Source organism: Acomys minous (assembly GCF_964271855.1).
Source record: "Acomys minous genome assembly, chromosome: 18".
Taxonomy (NCBI): domain Eukaryota; kingdom Metazoa; phylum Chordata; class Mammalia; order Rodentia; family Muridae; genus Acomys; species Acomys minous.
Window position 1 is genome coordinate 45,615,099 of NC_140501.1, and position 21,129 is coordinate 45,636,227.

The 21,129-nt window shown below is 39.5% G+C and overlaps 1 long non-coding RNA gene across 4 annotated transcripts in view; it reads right to left on the reverse strand.

Annotated features, from left to right (window-relative positions):
* LOC311589408 overlaps positions 1-21,129 on the reverse strand; it is a 129,832-nt gene that overhangs the window by 25,410 nt on the left and 83,293 nt on the right. The window contains exons 2-4 of one of the 4 annotated variants that reach the window (XR_014776533.1): positions 17,202-17,382; positions 12,585-12,758; positions 11,757-11,884 (exon numbers count right to left, since the gene is read on the reverse strand). This is a non-coding gene — a long non-coding RNA (uncharacterized lncRNA). Of the gene's footprint in view, positions 1-11,589; positions 11,885-12,584; positions 12,759-17,201; positions 17,383-21,129 lie in introns of those variants that run through there. The other 3 variants (XR_014776534.1, XR_014776535.1, XR_014776536.1) reach the window with 3 other exon arrangements.

The following is a 21,129-nucleotide window of genomic DNA, read 5'->3' on the forward strand; positions in this document are numbered from 1 at the left end:
CATCATATTGCTTTTCAGAACTCAAACAGAAAATTCAAAGTAGGACAGGAATGAATAGAAAGTGGTATCAGATGCAGCGTCCTGTACACTTGCTATTAGCAAGGTACAAATTAGACTCTGAATTTCATACAGAAAAGGGAATATGACCCGCTACATAATTTACAGTGTCAAGATAAAAATCAAACTGAGTGTACAGAAAATTAGGTTTTCCTAATAACAGTCCTTGGGAAAGAATGTCTCCCTGGGGTGGGTTCTCACCACTTTCAAGACAGTGTACGTCTTTATCACCAATGTCCTTACTATAGACGTGGAGAGAAATACCAGGCAATGCCGTATTATTACATTGACTATGTGACAGAATGTTGAAGTTAGTGTTAACCAAGATAGAAGTGTGGCAGCCTAGAATTTCTAAACCTCGATTGGTATGTACGTAAACGCCACCCCCTTCAGTTCTCGGCTGGATCAATTGTATTAATACTTGGGAGAGTAGTGTTTAGTGTCATCAGGTACATCGTCATCTACTTGTCCTTTACTGTGACTTTTCCCCTCTAGGGCTTCGGCACAGAATGCAAGGAAGGAGAGCAGCATTTGTTGTGGCACATCCCCGTGGCAGCTGGAACAGAAGCAGTGATGAACAGGAATGATAGCAAAACAGGTCAGAATGAAACCAGGCATTCTAACGAATGACAACCCATGAGCCCAGAGTCTGGAACATCACTTTCAGGAGTTGAAGAGAAAAAGGTGCAGGCCCTTGGCCACAGAGAGGCTGTAGTGACTCATGTTCTCAAGCCCTGCCTGCTTGGTGCCAAAGTCTTAAGTGGAAAACGGTGCTCTGGGTGACTGGGAGAGCCTTGCTGAAGACAACAGATGGTGTCTGGCCCAGCAGACAAGTGTGATGAGGACTCATCTGGGAAGATGCCATGCCGCAGCTGTGCCCAGGGAAAAGTTGCTTTTACACGCTCATCTCAAGGAAGGACTACAATCAGGTAATACGCACTTAGTTCTTATTATGTAACAGGCTACATCTCCTGAGAGGCGATAAGGTATCTAAATGGAGACCATGCCTAGAAAAGGGAAGGACCGTGTGTCAAGGGACCAGCACTATCCCACAAGCTTCCCTTAAAAGGTCTGTGTGATGGTTTCTTGTAGAGAGGACTTCATGGCTTTGAAAATAAATGTGTATTTCAAGTGTTAGGTAAGCTGAGGTACACTAGAATTATAGACTTTATTTGAGCAAACAACTCATGAATTTGGATTCTATAAGCTGAAAAGAGTTAAGGCACCCCTCTGAAGAAACATAAGCAGGTTTCTAGAGAGAATGAGGGAGTTGCAGGAAGAAAATCCCTGGTGTGTTCCAGGTATAAGGTTGCCTTATTGGCTGTGTTCTCCTGGAAAGGCCCTAGTCTTGGAACTCTAAGCTTGCTGGCTGCCCTGATTAGGCAGAAGTTTCATTCTGTTTCTCTTTTATGTAGGCATTTATAAGAAAGAGTCCAAGTTAAGTTTATCTTATGCCTGCAAATCAAATTCAAGGTCATTTGTGAGGCTGAAACGGTTGTCTGCTCCAGGCTTCTGTAAGCTTGGTCTTCAGTTAAACTTTCTTAAACTCACACAATCAGGCCTGGCTCAGTGAGAGAGGCTCTGTCATTGACTGAGGAATCTCTTCTCTCTGACGCGGAAATAAGAAAGGCACTGCTATGAGCTTGTGCGAAGGCCCCAAACAGTGCCTTCTGGCGGTCTTTCCAGATTCTCTATAGTTTCCGGCTTTCATTCCCTCCCTGAGGGATGCAGGGTCTGCATCTTTATACATTATAGAATCCTATTCTTGATTCTTCACTCACTTCTACAAAGCCTACACTGCTATTATTTTGACCTCTGTAATGGTTAGTAATTGAATTGCTGGCTGGTATGTTTCCATTAATGTCTGCCTTAAAGCAGAGCCTTCCACGGGGCCAGAGGAGGCCTGAGAGCCCCTGCAAAGCAGCACTCTCAAACTCATTAATTTGTCTCTCAATTTTAAGTCTTCTTCTATTTTTTTGCTGAGCTAAGGGGAAAAAAGCCTTCTGTGGAAGGCACTCAGCTCTGTGTTACCCAGGGCCACAGGCACGCACTACACCAGAGCTGATTGTCAAGCCCTTCAGTCTGGCCCAACTCGACTCTTGAGCTTGCATGAGGTGGCCCGTATTCTTGGAAGACTACAGGCTCTCCTTGAATGCTGACAATTCTGCCCATCTGCTGATCTCTTTCTTTTTTTTTTTTTTTGTGGCTTACTAACAAAAGCCACCACCAACCCAATGACCCTTTTTATTTCTGGTCTACAATTGAGAGGACACGGTGCTTATTATGAAAGTGGATTGTAATCACTGCCAAGGTACCACTCACATTCCAGCACTAGGACTCTTCCTATGTCATTCTCTGTCCTCCCTGGGCACCGAGGATTTTATTACCATCTTGCTTTTTCTGAGCTACACCATCAAAACAGTGAAATGAAAGCCTTGCTATAGAGAAGCCATGGATAGGTATCTGTTACATGTGCAGTTCAATCAGAAAGACAGATTGCCTTGTTCTTTAGCCCAGGGAAAGACTTTAAAATTTCCTATCTGCCAAGTCTCTCTTTTGACCATATAAAGCCTATATTAGGTATCTTGTATTAACAATGTATTTGGGTGATGTGATAAAATACTTCATATAATCAAATTAAGAGAGGAAGGAGTTAGTCTGGGCAATGGTTTTGGTCATACGGCCCATTATGGAAAGGACAATATGACAACTAGTGCCCTATCCTTGGTGGCTGCAGCTTGGAGGTGTCTTGTTTTATCTTAGTTTAGAAAGTAAAAGAAGGGAAAGTACCCTAGCTCTTCTACTTCTTCCACCTACGCCCTAAGTCCGAGAGGTTTCACAACTTGCCAAAGAAGTGATATCTAGCTGGAGACCAAGGGCCTAATACATTAACCTTTGGAGGAGACATTTCCTATTCAAATCAGACCACGGGTATAAAGTGTTTCAGCTTTTCAAAGTGCTCAGAGAATTTTTGTGAGAGTGAAAATGAGACAACAGAACAGTGGCCTGGAAGTTCATGTAGCTTATAATGATGGGGTTGGGTTGAGATCCTTTGAGCCTCAGAGAGATGCTTTTTTGCTTGCTTACTCCTGGTATGGGCATTTGAATTCAGGACCTCACACGAGCTAGGTTCAATTCATTGAACTATATATATCCCCAGGACAAAGTTAATGAATTGCCAGACCCTTGCTTAACTCTGCATTAGTTCTCTAAGATGCATTTGGAGGCTGAGGGACACAAATAATCCCTCAAAACATGTTATTTCATTGCACAAATTAAAAATAAGGGATATACATAAATTGAAACAAGTTAAAAGCACAAAAATACTTAGGTATAATCTGGTAACTTTTTGGCTTCATTTTCCACAGTTCTTATTAATTACTGCTAAATTTAACTTTAGTCTTCTGTATCCCAATTTTAAAAAGAACATTTGCATTTCTCAAGTGATTAACAAATGCTCTCTCGCTGGTGTTCTCCTTTGCTTGCTGCAGCCTGCTTAGCTGAAGCTTACTTTGCCCTGAAAAGCTCCACCCCCATCTTTAACTGCCTGCTTTACATTTAGAAAAAAAAAAGAAAGAAAAGAAAGAAAAAAGAAAACACTAAGTTCATCTTCGTTGTTGCCAGTCTCTTAGGACACCGATTTTCCTCTTTGCTTCTGTATCATCAACTCACCAAGGAAGTCCCTGCTCCCTCTTCCCAGCTTCTCAGGGCCAGCATCCCCGTGAGGCTACAAACCCCAAACAAAAACAGGTAAACAGACTGTGATGGCATCTGGAAAGAAGCCTCTGCTTGACAGCATCCTTCCAGGTCTCAGAACAAACAGGCACACTTATTACTTAATACGGATTTAGTGGCTAATCAGTGTGGACAAGAATCACCTAGGGACTAATGAAAACAGAGCTGACTCCCAGAGCCACTGAGCCAGGAGCTCCCAAGAGAAGCAGGAGGCAGCACCAAAAGCTGCGAGGCTGGAAATTCGAACCCTGGTGCTCTGGATGAGTCTTTAGAAGGAGGGCTTTCTTACCCAGATAGGTTCACATTTTTATTTTTATCTACTAGTAAATTATGCATTTATGTAGATATCAGATGTCAAAACTAATAAGAAGTGTTAAGTTGGACTGGAGAAATGGCTCAGCTGTTAAGAACACTGGCTGCTCATCCAAAGGTCCTGAGCTCAATTCCCAGGAACCACATGGTGGCTCACACCCATCTATAATGGAATTTGATGCCCTCTTCTATTTGAGGCTCTTTTCTGTCATGCAGACATACATGCAATAGAGTGCTTATATACATAAATAAATTAATTTTAAAAAAAGAAGTGTAAAATAGTATATTGGGTACTAGTTGCAAAGTTAGAGATTGTTTTCTTATAATTTAGGCAGGTCTCCAAACCCCCATAATGTGCACAGGGCTGAGCTTTCTGAAGGAGACATGCCACGGTGAGTTTAAAGATACTCTGTACACTGTCCACATGCTGCATCACTCATGGTGGCCCCAAGCTAGTGACTTCTTTGTTAGTTCTATTATTCACACCTTCTGAGTGTAGTACCCACAGAAGGCAGAAGTAGCATTCGGATTCTCTCAAGGAGGAGTCAGAGATGATTGTGAGACACCCAACCTGGGCGGTGGGAACCACACATGGGTCCTTTGCAGCAGCAATACACACCCTTACCTGATTTTCTCCGGGCCTCACATTTTCACGGTATTTTATCTTAGGCTTTCATTCTTTTGTAAACCAAGTGTTCCCTCTGCCCAAAGAAAGCCTTGTTCTAGCTAGTTCGTAAAAGTCCAGGAAGCTACTTGTGAAAATGGTCATCTCTGAACATCACCCAGAATTCATGAGTCATAATCTCTTTTTGATGGGGCCCAGGAATCCGCACGTGTATTACATTTTTCTGATGTAGGAAATATTGAAAATTCACTGTTGGGCATACTGTTTCACACAGTGGCTGCTTTCTCCAACTGCATTATACTGGAGCCCTCTCCCAAATACCCATTTGTGGTGCTTTAAGTGGGAATGGCTCCTATAGGTATATTTTAAATACTTGGTCTCCAGTTGGTAGAACTATTTGGAAAGGAAAATAGTTGGTGTGACCTTGTTGGAGGAGGTGTGTCACTTGGAGTGGGATTTAAGTTTTCAAAAGACTGTTTCTCTCTCTCTCTCCCTGTCTCTTAGTCTCTGTCTGTCTCTGTCTCTTTGTCTCTCTGTCTGTATCTGTGTTTGTCTGTCTGTCTGTCTGTCTGTCTGTCTGTCTGTCTGTCTGTCTCTCTCTCTCTCTCTCTCTCTCTCTGCGTGTGTGTGTGCCCACACTTATAGTTTAAGATGTGAATGCTCAGCTGTTTCTGCCACCATGCCTTCACTGTATCATCATTGACCCTCTGAAACCATAGTCCAATTAAATGCTATATTTTATAAACTATCTTGGTCATGGTGTTTCATCACAAAACAGAAAAGTAGCTAATACACCATTGCCATCCCCAAATTCTACATTGAATATAGATGCCCAGACAAGGGTAAGTATAGAGCTACCCTAATGCCCTTATATTTGTTCCGCCAAAATAAATAATTTAGACTGTCTAGCACCATGAGACACTAATCCTTCTTAGCCCCTTCCAGAATCTCATCGCTGTAGATGAATTTGTCCATTTTTAGCGTCCCACTTTGACTCTGACTTCTTTGTTTCTTTGCCTCAGCAAATATACCCTGGGGAATGAGAATCATAAAGTGCCCTGGTCATTTCTTTTCACCTCCTTTTCTCTGTTTGGCCTCTGTGTCCTGGCTACTTTGACTTTCAACTTTTATTTCTTTAGCTATAAAAACTCCCTAGCAGTTTTGTTGGTTCTTTTTCATTTTCATTGCTAACACCTTTGTGGGATTTTTTTCCCCCTCACTCCAGGACAAGAGGCACAAACTGCCTCAAAAGATAAGTAGCTCAAGGAATATTAGCTTACTTCTTTTTGGTGCCCTGATTCCCCAATCGGAGCATAGTCATAAATGCAAAAGAATATATAGGTTAATTGTACTAAAACAAAGCCATAACTAAAATACTAATTGTTATGATTCTGTAACTTAACACTAAACACTAGCCATTTACTTATTAGTCCAATTATCTATTGCTACATCACAAAAATTGTCACAGTTTCCTTTCTGCTACGTTCTACGATTCCATGTTCAGGAACAGGGCTCATGGAGCCCACACTCTCAAGTGGACAATCAAAGATTCTAGAGTCATGTTTGAAATGTTCTAAATCAGTATTCAGTCCTAAATATATCAGAAGCCTTCGGTGTTGGAAATACAGTCATGACTAATGCAGATCAAGTTTCTTTCCTCAAAGTGAAAACAAAATAAAATGGCAAAGTGGGAAACTTTGAGAGGGGGTCTTTAATTGGAGAAGAGGCAGGGAGGTCAGTCGAGGAAGAGATGAGGAGGAGAGGGACAAATAACATTAAGGGTATTTTAAAAAGCCCTAAGGAACGATATTATTTTATATTTACCTAAAATTACATGTAATACATACTAAGTATATGTACACACAAATAGTCTTAAATGAAATTATGCTACTCGGCTTGACAATGCTTTCCACAATATCCATGGACTGTCTAACATAAACCAGGCCAGAGAAATAAGTTTACTTCTAAGTTGGTCAGGGTAGTCCCGCAGACTCCCAAAACAATATTGCCTACTGAGGATGTCTTTGGTTATCTATCAGAGGGCCCTGTTACTAAATATACCACACATTTCAGGCATGGGACTTGGAAGACCGGAACTGGATCTGATATGAAAGCTTCCTTCCTGAGGTCCAACTTTCACTGCCCCAGAAGGCACTATATGAGGTGCTAAGGGGATGAAGTAACTAGTAGTCATATCTATCTGTGATGCCTATGTATGGACCACAACAGTGACAAGCATGGCAAGAGATTCTTAAAGGTACAATAGTGGTACTCCTATTTTGGCAGTAACCAATAGCTGTCAAGGTTGTACTTAAGGAAAATGATTTCTTGTACTGGAAACCTCGGCAGCCATCTAGGGGTAGAGAGGTCATGGATCTTAGAGAGAACCTACTACTCCCACGTTACTAGGCCAACACAATTCTTAACTACATTCTAAAATCTTTATACCCACAGATAAGTGCAGTTCTCACCCTGCAAGGAAGAAGTTTCTCTTTGCAGGAAATAGAGACCATTACATAAAGCTGCACCTGTGAAAATGCAGAGATCAACTGATCATGGGGTCCCATACCTAAGGCTCAAGGAACATTACAGAAGACAGGGTGGAAAGATTTTAAGAGTCAGAGGACAAAAAAATGCTGTGAAGTTATGTCTCATAGAAATGACAGGAAAGGAAGACCCACAATCCTTTATCAATATTGATGTCTAAATAAGACTCAACTACCAATCATACCAATAGACAGTCTGGTGTGTGTGTGTGGGGAGGGAGGGGGTGTCTCATGGGACTGCACCTTTAGATAAAGAACTACAGGCAAATGAGGATTATGAAAGTTAGAGAGAATTAGTCTTCTGCAGGGATGAACTCTGTAGTTAGTTATTCAAAACCAAGTGGTCAGCCTGAAAGTCATATGCACCCAAGCAACACTAAGTGAACTCAGTACATTGTATTTGTATATTTATCTGTGCAAGCATGTATGTACGTGCATGCGTGCGTATGTGTGTGTGTGTGTGTGTGTGTGTGTGTGTGTGTGAAATATACATATATATGTTTTGAAGTGACTTGGTATGTAAAAATCTTAAAAGTTTTATTAAGAAATTTGGGGGTTATTTTGTGCCTTGTGGGGTGACGTGGGTATGTTTTAGGCTGGAGAGCAATGGGTCCTTGCTTGCACGTTTCAAAGGTCATTCTGGGTGCTGTGTAGATCAAATAGAAGGAGAACATGAACGTGAGTGACAACAGTGAAGTTGTTATATCCAGAATCTGTTTTGAGGGCAAAGCATGGGGGTGGCCAGGAGAAAGAATGTATACTCTGACAAGAACAGGGTAGAAAATTGTCTACAATTTTCAGCAACAAAATGGATGGTAGCAGCTTTCAGAGAGGTGGAAAGGAGGAAGGAAGGACAGGTGGAGTGAAGTACAATTTCCAAGGTCATAAAGATTAATTTGATTACTGAAGTAAGTGGGTATATAAGCATAAAAAAATTTATAGTGAAGTCAATAGTAGGGCATCTATTTGGGAGTTTTTAACATATAAATGTTTAAGTAATGGCACGGGATTAAAAAAAAAGGAATGTATATAAAAGAGGGGGAAAGAAAATTATAAATATTTCTAGTTCGATAAAAAACAATTAATTTGGGGGCCAGTAAAATGGCACATTCCACCAAGGCTGATGAACTGAATTTCAGCCCTAGAACCCACATGGTAGAGAAAAAAGGCTGTCTCTCACAAGCTGTCCTCTGACCACATACATACAAGCATGTGGGCACACACACACACACACACACACACACACACACACACACACACACACTAGATAGATAGATAGATAGATAGATAGATAGATAGATAGATGGATGATAGATAGATGTAGATAAATAAATATATGTATGTTAAAAGGCCATTTTATATCACAATGGTACTGAGTATCTTAAAAGGAAAAAAAAATCCAGATAATGTAAATAGTATAGTTTCTCAAAATAATCCATTGTTTATTCTCTGTAAACAATAAGAGAAATAGGCAGAAAAGATTATCATGCCAGGAACATAGGTGAGCAAAGAACAAAGGGCACTCTAAGAGATGACGTCACAGAGCAAAGGCATCCCTTTCATTTTAGTAGTCTCTCTTTCTTATATATTTATTCAAACAAAACAAGAAGCTTACAAAGATATACTATTTCCAGGGAATTTAGCCTTCTACTTTGACTAGAATACCTGCTATATCATTAATTTATTCTATAACATACATTTATAAAATATTATATTTTCTTATATCTCAGTAATATATAATTCTGAGAGGGAAATGAAAGATCTAGTAAATATACCCCAAAATAATCAGCTTAATGTTTAATCAAGAAACTCAGAACCACATCATGATAGCATGTCACCTTCAACTGTTTGGGATAAACAAAAGTATATTCTTGCTAGTGATCACAAGGAAACACAGAAAGCACACAATGTTTGTGGGCGTGAACCTGATTTAACGCTCAGTGAAAATAAAGGAACAATGTTTGATAAAACCAGAAATGTATGCCCCATCCATCAACAATTCCACTGTTGTGCTTATCCCTGCAAGAAATTTTCCTACACATTCAAAGAAAAATATGAAAAAGTATTCAGGACAGCATTGCTTATAATTAAAAAAAACTGGAAACAACATAATTGTGCTTATGAAAACAGATGCAGGTGCTGGTGAGATGGCTCAGCCATTGCAAGCTAGGCTCCCAGGCAAGCACAGATGCATGAAGTGTGGAATACCCAAGTGACAGAAGAAGCACATTGGTGGGAAAGATAGAGCACCAATATAGAGATTTAAAAAGTGTAACTGCACATTTAAAAAGAGCAGAGATGTATACATAATTTCATACTTACTAAGATAATTATATAACACATTAGTGCTCTGTCTAGCTATCTATAGAAATCTAAAAACACGCTAATGAACATGCCAATATTCAGAATGAATTTGTCATAGGAGATGCCTCTTTGAAGGCAGTCATGAGAAATAAACAACACTTAAGCTTATTTTATTCATTTGTAAAAGTATAGGGCATATTGGCATTGGAATTTTCTGTATAGGGAGATTGACTATGTATGTGTTTAATGTTATTGATATTTTCATTTGCGTTCTGTCTCTTAAAAGCCAAAGGAAAATGAGAAGATAGGTGAGGAGAATTTGATAAACACACATAAAGAAACATTTCTGTGAGTTAACCAGAGTTATAAACGCTCAAGAAAATATAAATGAGAAAAATAAAATCTAGTCAACTGAGGCTCTATGTTTGTGATTTTTACTTTGTTTATTTTCCATTCACATATGCTTTACAACTCAAGGTACTTTTAAATCTACATGTATTATTTAGTAAAAAAAAAAAAACCTTTTAATTCATCAAAATGAAAAGAAACATGGACCACAGTGACTCGTCAAGAAAAACGCTCAGGAAAGAACTTTGGTGACAGAAGTGGTTGACTGGGATGATTTTCTTTGATCTTAATGTAATGTTTTCTTTTTTCTGATTGAGAACTTTAAAGTGTGTAACTATGAAATTCATCAGAGATCATGGTCTAAGTAATAGAGAGTACCGTTACTCAAGTCCCTGGCCCACAGGTATCATAAAGTCCAGGTATTTGAAGATGTTTTTGGTGCCTCAGATTCTGTAGGTATCAGCATGCAAAAGTTCTCCAAGGAGAAAATGGACTGACTTTATTAAATGTCTCTAAAGGCTGGGGAAACTAGGATGCTCATGGGTGTTCTGAAGAATCTTTATTTATGTAGTCTCAGGAAAATATGAGTATTGCTGAGCTCAGAGTCTCTGAAGACTCTGCACTCTCTCTCTGTCACACTTTGTCATTAATGGAAGGGACCTCATGTTGAAAAGCAGAGTGGCAATCCAAATGACCTCTGGCCTCTCACTAATGTTTCTTGTTCAGAAGAGATGGAACTTCAGCCTCCATACCCCAGCCACTCTGATCTGTAGGTGCAGAGAAGCCATGTGGACCAGCACCACGCCATGCAGACACACCCAGAGCCTATGACTTGGTCTGTGGGAACTAACTCTGATTTGATCCAGAAATACAGGTGCAGAGGAGAGGAGAGAAAAATGGAAGAGAGGAAGACAGGGGGAGAGAAAGGAGAAAGGGAGATGGGGGGAGGGAGGAGGGAAGAAGTCAGGGAGAATGATAAAGGGAGGGGAGACAGAGACAGAGACAGAGACAGAGAGAGCTCTGATTGATTTCTTCAAGAAATGACAGAGGGGGAAATGCTCACATTTCTGATTCAGCCAACCCTGAGTTTGCACAGCAGTCAGAAACCCTGACATATTAAACATGGCCATGAGTAACAGGACACTTAGCAGAGACAACACCAGGCTCTACATACAGTTTGCTTGTTTGCAGAAAGAGGTCATCTTCCTGCTTTGCCTTATAATGTTGCTCAGGAATATAATTCACCTGAGATGGATAGTTTTCCTTAACAGATCTTTCTGTTCCCTGACAACACTGCTGTACCCTTCAAATATTGCAAAACTACAGCTTTCCTTGGGACTCTGATATCTAAGTGCCCTTGGTACAGAGGTCTCTAAGGAAACAACCATCAAAGCGTTAGAACATCAGGTCCCTGATTTTAACACTTCAGAGCCACAGCCACCCTTCTGGCTTCACATATGTTTTCTTTGCAACCATGAGAAAATTAGCTCAACAAACTCTGTTCTTATTCTTTCTCTTTAAACCAGCGAGAAGCCCAAACTGTGAATTGCTGTCATCCACCCTTAACAACCTGACTACATTGTATAGCTGTGCATGTATATTCAAATAAATACATGCAAATATGTGTGCATCTCTGTGTGCACATATACAGAAACCTGTGTATATGAATTTGAGTGTGTGCACAAATACGTGAGTGCATGTGCGTTTTTCTTATATGTCTGTGTTTTCACATTTCTGTGTTTTTTAACAAGAAGTAGCTGCTACTGCGGCATGTGGAGTTACACAAAACATCTAGCTTATGTAACATAGTGAGACTCAGACTTACTCACTCCAGGGGCCTTCCTGATACATGCTGGGTATGGCTTTTCCTCTTAAAACTGCAAAGGTCTCTGGGGAGGACATTTATTGTATGTTCTGCTCACTCAAGTCTCCTTGGCTGAGGGAGCTTGGTTGTGTGCTAGAAAACATGAAGGGGCCATTCTCATGGAAACTAAATTCCACAGAAATTACAGTAAACACTTGTATAATATTATAGCTTAGGACTGTCCTTCCACGCAGATTAACTTACTCAAAGAGATTTTATCCATATATTAAAGGAAATAATAACACTCCTCTTATGTAAGACAGACTGAAGATCTAGCAATAAATGGCTTTTCTAACTCTCCACAGTTAGTTACAGACAGTGAGACAACCAAATCCTAGTCAATGGCATTCAGGCTGTACATGATATTCAAATAATGGCCTTCCATTCCAGCAGAGGGACCATAGAGAGAAGTGACGGTAGCAGGAAGATCTTGTACTGTGTGCATTTTTTGATGAATGGCGGCCTCACTATATAGTTAACTTAGACATTCAGCATTTAATATAATAGTAAAAAAAAACCCAGCAGTGGGTCATTGCAAATCCTATGCTCATTCGAACTGTAGAGGCTAAGGTGTGGGCCTTTAGAATAAGTATGTTTTGAGAAGCGTTCTGTGCATGCAAGTTGATGCACCTTGCAGGACACAAGACAAGTCTGACTTGGGGACTTTGTAAGAGAATAGGAAAAAGCTTGGACTGTAGTAACAAATGCCTTTGGGTATCCTTGTGCCTCCTACACAGAGAGCCATTTCTCCCTGTCACTCTGTTGGTGAGAGCTGTTGCAGATTGTCACCTACCTGCTGTGATTGCTGGTGGACAGTCACAATATGGAATATGATGGTCTTGTGGGAGAAGATTGAAGGAGACATGAATCTACAGTTGTCTTCCAACTTGTCTTTCAGAAGGACTTTGCCATTATTGTTACTGGTCACTGGTCAGGGTAGGCTGTAGAAGCCAAGTCTTCTTCTCATCTAAGAAGGAACAGAGAATATTTATAAAGTTAGCAATGGCTATTTTTAGAATTAAAATTTTCTTGCCTTTTTTTTTGCCCTGGAGGGGGAGACCTGGTGGCACTCAGAGGAAGGACAGCAGGTTACCAAGAAGAGACTTGATACCCTATGAACACATACAGGGGGAGGTAATCCCCATCAGGAACAGTCATAGGGGAGGGGAATAAGGGGAAAATGGGAGGGAGGGAAGAATGGGAGGATGCAAGGGATGGGATAACCATTGAGATGTAACAAGAATAAATTAATAAAGGAGAAAAAATGCTAAAAAAATAAAAAAATAAAATCACCCATGTTTGCCTATATAGCAGTATTTTTAAGGAATGTAATAAGAAGAGATAGCAAATCAAAAGGCAGCCATTCACTGTTTGGTAGAATACTCTTTGGTAGACCTGTTAGTCAAGGAATGGCCCATCCGTTACTGTTCCCTCAAAGGAGTGGATACTCTTTGTAGTTGCGTTTGATGCTGAGGCTGGACAGAGCCCTCATCATGACTGAGGGCTGGGGGTGCCAAACACAATTCTGCAGGCAGACACTGGCATTTATGGGACAACTTCCCAATGAGCTCCACCAGGTCTATGTTTATTCATTTACTCCCCATATCGAGCGAGCAGTACAAACAGATCTCTTCCTGTCTATTCAAGTGATTCAAGGAGTGAAAGTGTAAAACTCAGTATGTAGGTCCACAGCTCCAGAATGTCATCTCTGTACAGAAATTCACTGAGGTGTAGAAAGTTTGGGATTGATTAACTTTAATGTGATGTTTTAATTTATATAGTTCTTTATATTGAAGTTTTAATATGGTTTTTAAATTTTAGGTGGCTTACTCAAGACCATAGAATCGTGAGGAGAAGACAGGCAAACTTTAGATTACAAAATTGAAGGACTTGTTTTCTATATTACACGACATTGTAATTTAAAAAGACAGAGTCAAAACTGATGCCTATAAATAATAAGATCAGAAAAAACCTGCAATCTATTGGCTATTCAACCTCTAGACCCCAAATTATTCTTGTCTCCAGTCTGCATTATGACTTTATTGATCATATACTTTAGCCCAAATACTATTTATTCATTATTACCCATCCATTCCTCTGAAGATAGATTTTTTAAGGCACTAAAAAGGGATATATTTAAGGCTACAGTCTTTGCACTAAAGGACCTAACTGAGAATTGTGGCACACATATGGTCAACTTGCAAGACTTGGCTGTAAGTGGGGAGATGTCTCAAAGTCTCCATGCTTTATGCTGCCCTCTGTTAAAACAATATTCTTCTGTCTTCCAATTTCTTAAGACTTTTATATAACATGTGCTTATCAGAATATAGAGCTCCTGTAGAGGAATTTTAATCTACCAACACAGCTGCTCTGGCAAGGGATCATATGCAAAGACCTTCTAGATCTGTGTGATCCAGCTGGAATGAAACAGCTTTATTAATTCCTCTGACTGGGCTACATGCATGCCTTTGGTATAAACCTCTAATCCTTTTAATCCCAGACAATAAATCCCACGCTTGAAAGTGGTATCTAATTGAAGGGCAGACAAAGAGACAAATCAGAGAAAGATTTGTCTACAGAATGAGTCAGAGATAGGATATGCCTAATTCTCATGAGAACAGACAGGAAAGAGGTGCTATGTAAGAGCAGTCCAGCAGAGTTGCATTCAGTACAGTAGAGTACAATACAGGCAGTTCAGTGCATTTCAGTTAAGTATAGTTGGGTTCAGGTGAGTTCAGTGCAATCAGTGCAGTTCAGTTCATACAACTCAGTTCACGGAGTTCAGAGGCAGTTTTTCCAAGCAGAGCAATACAGTCAGAAGCCAAGAGAAGCCAGATTGAATCAGTTAACTTCGTGAGGAGTTTGAGCCAGAAAAACTGAGTTGAACCAGCCATGCAGAGTTTCATAAGAACTAGAAAAGGGCCACTTATTCTGAAGTAAGCCTCCAAAATGACAATTAAATCTGGTGAATAAAAGATACTTTTACAGACTCAAATACAGGATTGAAGACCTGGTGCTATTAGGCAGCTCCTCTGTAGAAAAGAAAAAGCCTGTGGAGTGTACTTGGTAGCCATCAACAGTATATGTCCAAGAAGGCTTCCTAATCAGAAAGTCTATACACATTCCTGATCTAACTAAAGTGTTAAACAAGAACAAGATACCAGCTTGACAAATAATAGTCTTAATTATCTGTAACCCTCACAAAGAAAGTATAAAGTGATTTTCAAATGGAAGCTTCAATCACTCAGACTGAGCTAATCATGACACATGCTCATGCATGGCTAACTGGTAAGCTGGGCCCTGTGGCCAGTGCAGAATTCAAAGTGGACATAAAGGGGCAGTGACAATAAACCAGTATATTGGGAACAGTAATAACAACAGCAATGTCTAATAATCATAATTTATAAGTGTTAAGCATGTGGGCACTTATTTAGCTTCCAAAACAACACTATACCATAGACAATTATATTATTATTTCTATACTAAAGAAAGACATAAAGACTCAATGTAGTTAAATAACATTTCCAAGATCCAAAGTCTACTTTGGACCACAGTACTAGACTGTCTCTAAAAGGAGGTGGATTTGTACCTCTTGTGAGTGAGGAAGAAACTTAGGCAATAGTTTTGCACTGGCTGCTATAGGTTTGATGTAGAAGAAGGTGTGGGACTCCAGCTCATGTCAGAATAGGTCCATGGTATATACAAACACTTCTTTTTAGACAGATTAATCTTTCTATGTGGCCATATTTAACAAATACATGCAGATGCTGCTATAATTACTAAAATGTATATTCATTGTATCAAAGTCATTTTTAAATCTGAAACTTTCTTGAAGACCAAGCACCACCTTGTCATGACATGCACTTAATAGCTATGTCTTACATACTTATTTTTGGATATGAATATATAATTTTTAAACAAAAGAAGGGGTAACTAAAAATAAATCACTATTTTCAGGATATCCAGTAGCTTATTGCAGTTACAAAAAAAGAGTCTCATAGAGCAAAAGACCTGGAAAAGCCAGGTAATATCCCTTACATTTGGGGCACTGAACTGTTTGGGTCATCTATGACCACACCAGATTACGGCACTGGCCAGCTCACAGACTATAATTTGTAGGGGTTTGAGTACAGCACAATCTATATATTTATAGTTTTAATCTTCATACCTTTATGTGCTTTAAGTGGTCTTTTGTTTTTATAGAAAGACCATAAAAACATACTGAAATATTAGACTGAAATATTAGGACAGAGAAATGCTAACCGAGTAGTGATCACTGACATCTGTCTCTGAGATGCAGCTTCCTTACTTGAAAACTGGACATGCTAATATAGATCTGGGTAGGAATGCAAGCCAGTTAGAATTACATAATGAGCCATGGATGGTGTGTGCACATTTGGAAGGAAGCATGACTTTCTAGATATAGTTAAGCACACAGACTCAGTCAGTCTACACACAGTATGTCAGCTTGGAAAAGGTCCCAATGCAGACTCCTCAGTCTAACACTGAGTGAATTTTCCCCTGCCTATTTCTGTTTTTTTTTTCTTAAGTGCAGTTTAGTCAGGCAGGAATGACTTTAGTATGAACTTGACATTCTCTTATTAAGTCAGCAAAGTGATTAGGGGGGAAAAATTACACACCAAAAATATCGGTATATAGATGGAAGGGGTAATGCTTACAGAAATCTCCTTGGTGAGCTACAGGTCATTGCCTCAGCCAGAATTAGTTAAACATGGCAGTGTTTCCTTCCAATATACACGTGGTCACCTTCAGCCCAGTGTCCCGGAGGCCTGACTCTCAACACAGAGACAAAAGGATACACCGATCTCTGTGAATTTAGACTGAATTGAAACTGCCTAGGACCACCAACGGTCTCTTGTCCTTAAAGTAAAGAACTAAGCTTGTCTTAGAGTTCATAAAAATTTCAGGCAAAACACAGCACATTTTTTAAAAGTTAACTGCTTTGTTGTCTGGTTGTATTTTTTTCCTCAGTTCTTCTAAAACTTAAGCTTGTTCTTTGACAATTACAGACACACACACACACACACACACACACACACACACACACACACACCTGCATTCTGGTTGCTGTTGCCTTCATCTTCTCTTACTTCCCTCCCTTCTCTTTCTAACTCCCCTTTTCCTACTAATTCCTTCCCCTTCATGCCTTTCTCTTTCATGGTCCTCCAGGTTTGCGTGGGGCACGCTGAATGGTGGTGAGATTTGCATTGTCCACTGCAGGCTGGTAGGCACACCAAGTAAAACTGAAGACAACAGTTCCTTTCCCCCAAGGTCCATCAGCAGAAAGGTATGGGATATCATGAGGCCCTGTGCCACCCACAGCATAAGGGATGCCTTTAAGCATGATTTACAGATCAGTAAGACTTTATTGTAGAAAATGGTTCCACACCACAATGCAAGTGGTTGTCAGTTGTAGACAGCTTCTTGGTAGAGGTGGGCGTCTGTGTCCACTTCCCCCTTTGAGTGCTGGGACCATCTCTGTCTTGAAACTGTGCAGGTCTGTGCATGGTGCCAAAGTCCCTGTGAGTTCACGTATGGCACAGGGATTCTTATGTAGCATCTTGCTGCTTCTAGAAAGAACACAATCTAGTCACACTGGGCACCTTCCTTTAAACCCTTATTTTTAAATGTCTTTAATTGGGTTAGAAGCTAGGTTTCCATATGGCTGTTTCGTATTCCTCCTTCATGTGCTAGCTAACCCTCCTCCACCACCTGCTCTCTCATCTTCCTCATGCCTTGAACCCCTTCCCAGTACAACCCTTTTCCTCCCACATGTTCCTCCTTCATACTTTAATTTCACCTATGTTCTTCTATCCCATAATAATTACGCCTCCTGCCCAAGTGACCCCTCCCTAGTCGCATGCTTCTATGGGTCCTTTAAGTCAAATATAAAAACTAAGACTCAAAGGATCTGCAAACAAAAGAGAACAAGTGGCATCTTTTTAGACTGACTGACTCAGTATAATTTTTCCCAGTTTCATTCATTTACCTGCAAACTTAATTTCCTCTTTCTCTTGACTAAAGTTCTATTAGGGATATGTTTGATATTTTCCTTTTCATTTCCACCTGTTAATGGACATTGATTCTGCTTCCTAGCTATTGTGAATAGGGTTTCAATAAATATGGATGCGCAAGTATCTCTTCTGTAAGATATAGACTCATTTGTCTGTCTTCCCAGCAGTGGTATGATGAGGCCATATTGTAGTTTTATTTCTAGTATGTTGAAGGATCCTCCAGAATGATTTCCATAATTGATGCACTAGTTTATACCTGTTCCTGCAACCACGTCAAGCACCGTATTGCCACTTGTATTCTTGCCGATGGCCATTCTGACTGCAGTGAGATGCGTTTTAAGATAATCTAGGTCTACCTTTTCTTGATGCTATTTTTATAAGCATGTTTCTATACTTATAACTTGTAATCCGGAACAGTATATACATTTATATTCCTAAATACAAGCTACTCAGTCTGTGTAATGTTACTTGTGTGTATGTTGTCAGGGCTGAACATTTGGGATTGGATAACCAATTGTGCTTCTCCCTGAAGGAGACTTTTTTTCCTCCTGATGCCATTATTTCTTATGCCTATAGTTCTTTGTGTAGGGTGGAAGCCTCCTAGTCTCTCTTCCTCCTCACTTTGGCTCCTGATACAAATTTTTAATATTTTTCCTGTTGCTGTAAGGAATGTCCCTAGAATTTTGATTGTTACTGCATTGAATCTACAGACTGCTCTTGGTTAGGGTGGCCATTTTCATAATATCAATTTTTTCCTAATCCATGAATGTGTGCAGTCTTTCCATCGTCCAGTGTCTCCCTCAGTTTCCTCAGGGTCTTTACTTTTTTACTGTAGAAATTGTTCATTTCCTTGCCTACATTTATTCCCAAGTATTTCAGGTTTAATAGAGCTATCATAGATGGGATTGCTCCTTTGATTTCTTCTTTAGTGTGCCTGTCACTGGTATATAGAATCATGTGTGTGTGTGTGTGTGTGTGTGTGTGTGTGTGTGTGTGTGTGTGTGTGGTGTGTGTGTGTGTGTGTGTGTGTGTGTGTGTGTGTGTGTATGTGTGTGAATTTTTCACCTTGATACTGCTGAATATGTTTATTAACTAAGAGACCTTTAGTGGACTCTTTGGGGTCTCTTATGTATAGAGTCTTACCACTGGCAAATACGGATACTTTGATATCTTTATTTTCCTGTTTTGTTTTATCACTTCAGCTAAAACTTCAATTCGTATATTAAATAAAAGTGGAAAGAGTGAACACCTTTATCTTGTCCTTGAATTTGCTATAATAAATACCTTATATTTACTCCATGTAGTATGAAGTTGGCTGTAGTTTATCATAGCCATTATTAGATTGGAGTATGTTCCCTCTGTCTCTGTCCTCTCTAAGATTTTTATCATGAAGGCATGATAAAAATTTTTGTCAAATGCCTTCTCTGAATCTATTGAGATGATCATATGAATTCTGATTTGTAGTGCATTTGTGTGATAGGTTACAATTATTTATCTATCTTTTTAGGTAGAATCATCTTTATACTTCTCTAATGAATAAGCATGGTCATGATAAATGATCTCTTTCATGTGACCTTGAATTCAGTTTGTGTTTTATTAAGTCTCTATATCTGTGCTGACCAGGGAGACCTTGCTGTAATCTTTTTGTTCTGTCTTTCTCTGTTTTGCATGTATGTGTTTCTTTTTTATCTTTTCCTTTCCTCTTTTCCTCTCTCCCTTCCCTTCTTCTTTTCCCTTCTCTTTTCTTTTTATGTTCCAAGTTAAAAAAAAAAAGGTTAATGTGGCTAAGGGTTTGTCAATCTTATTCTTTCAAAGAACCAATTTTTCATTTCATTGCTTCTTTGTATTTTCTATGTTTTCTAGTTTGGGCACTGGAGAGATGCCTCAGTGGGTAAGATGACTTGCAGTTCTCCCAGGACCCTGGTTCAGCTCCCAGAACCCACATGACAGCCATCTGTAGCCCAGTCCCAGGAAAGCCACTTCTTTTTGATCCTCAACAAATAGGTACATAGTACAGACATACATGCAGAAAAATTACCTATACACATAAAAACTTTAAAAAAAACACTTATAATTTTTATTTCACTTATTTCCACCCTGATCTGACTTATTTCTATGTTTTTTTTTCTCAAAGGTTTAGTTGTATCATTAAGCCATTTATATGGGAACCATTAATTTTTTTTTTCATATAGGCACCTTGGGCCATAAACTTTCCTCTTAGGACTGTCTTCAGTATATTCCATTGCATTTAGTATCTTGTGGTTTTTTTGTTTGTTTGTTCCAAGATTTAAAAAAATTTCCTTCTTCATTTCTTCCTTAACCTAATTATCATTCAGTTCCCCTTTGTTTAGTTTCTGTGAGTTTATGTACTTTGCTTGCTCTCTCTCTCTCTTGATGGTGAGATCCAGCTTTATTCCATCACGGCCAAATAGAATACAGGGCTTTTTTTTTCCTATTTATTAAGACTTATCTTATATCTTAATATGTGATTGGCTTTGGAGAATGTTTCACAAACTGCTGGAAAAAATGTGCATTCTCTAGTGTCTGAGTAGAATGTTCTGTAGATATCTATTAGGGCCACTTGATTTAAGTTGTCAGTTATGTCTAGTGTTTCTGTGTTTAGTCTTGTCCAGATGCCATGTCTGTTGTCACAGTGGGGTTCTAAGACCACCCACTCTGTGTTGGAGTTGACCTGTAGCTTCAAATCTATCAGTGTTTGTTTCAGGGAGGCGGGTGTGCCTGTGTTCGGTGCATGTTTAGAATTGCACTCATCTTAATGACTTGCTCTCCGAGTGAGTAAAAAGCGAGGTCCACTAGCACTTCCGATTAGATTGAGCCTGAAGTCTGTGTTACCAGACATTAGAATCACTTTGCAGTCGTGTTTCCTAGTTCCATTTCCTTCCAGTATGCTTTTCCACCCCTTTTCCCTAACATAGTAACCGTCCTTCATGGTAAATTGTGTTTCTGGGAGGGGTCCGATTTTCTAATACAGTCTGTTGGTCTTTGTGCATATGTTTTGTTTTGAGTAAATGAAACTATTAATATTCGGAAATATTATTTACAGATTTGTGTTTATTCTTGTCATTTTGTCGATTGTATGCTGTTTCCTTTGACACTCTTGGTTACTTTGTGCTGTTTCCTTTGACTCCTTTGGTTACCTGTCCTAATATTACCTCACCCCCATCCCACATTGGCCTCTTGTGTGAGCTGATTTTTCTATTTAATCTGAAGAATTCCTCCCAGCATCTTTTGTAGACCTAGATTGATGCTCATGAATTCTTTCAGTTTGTTTTTTTCTCCTTC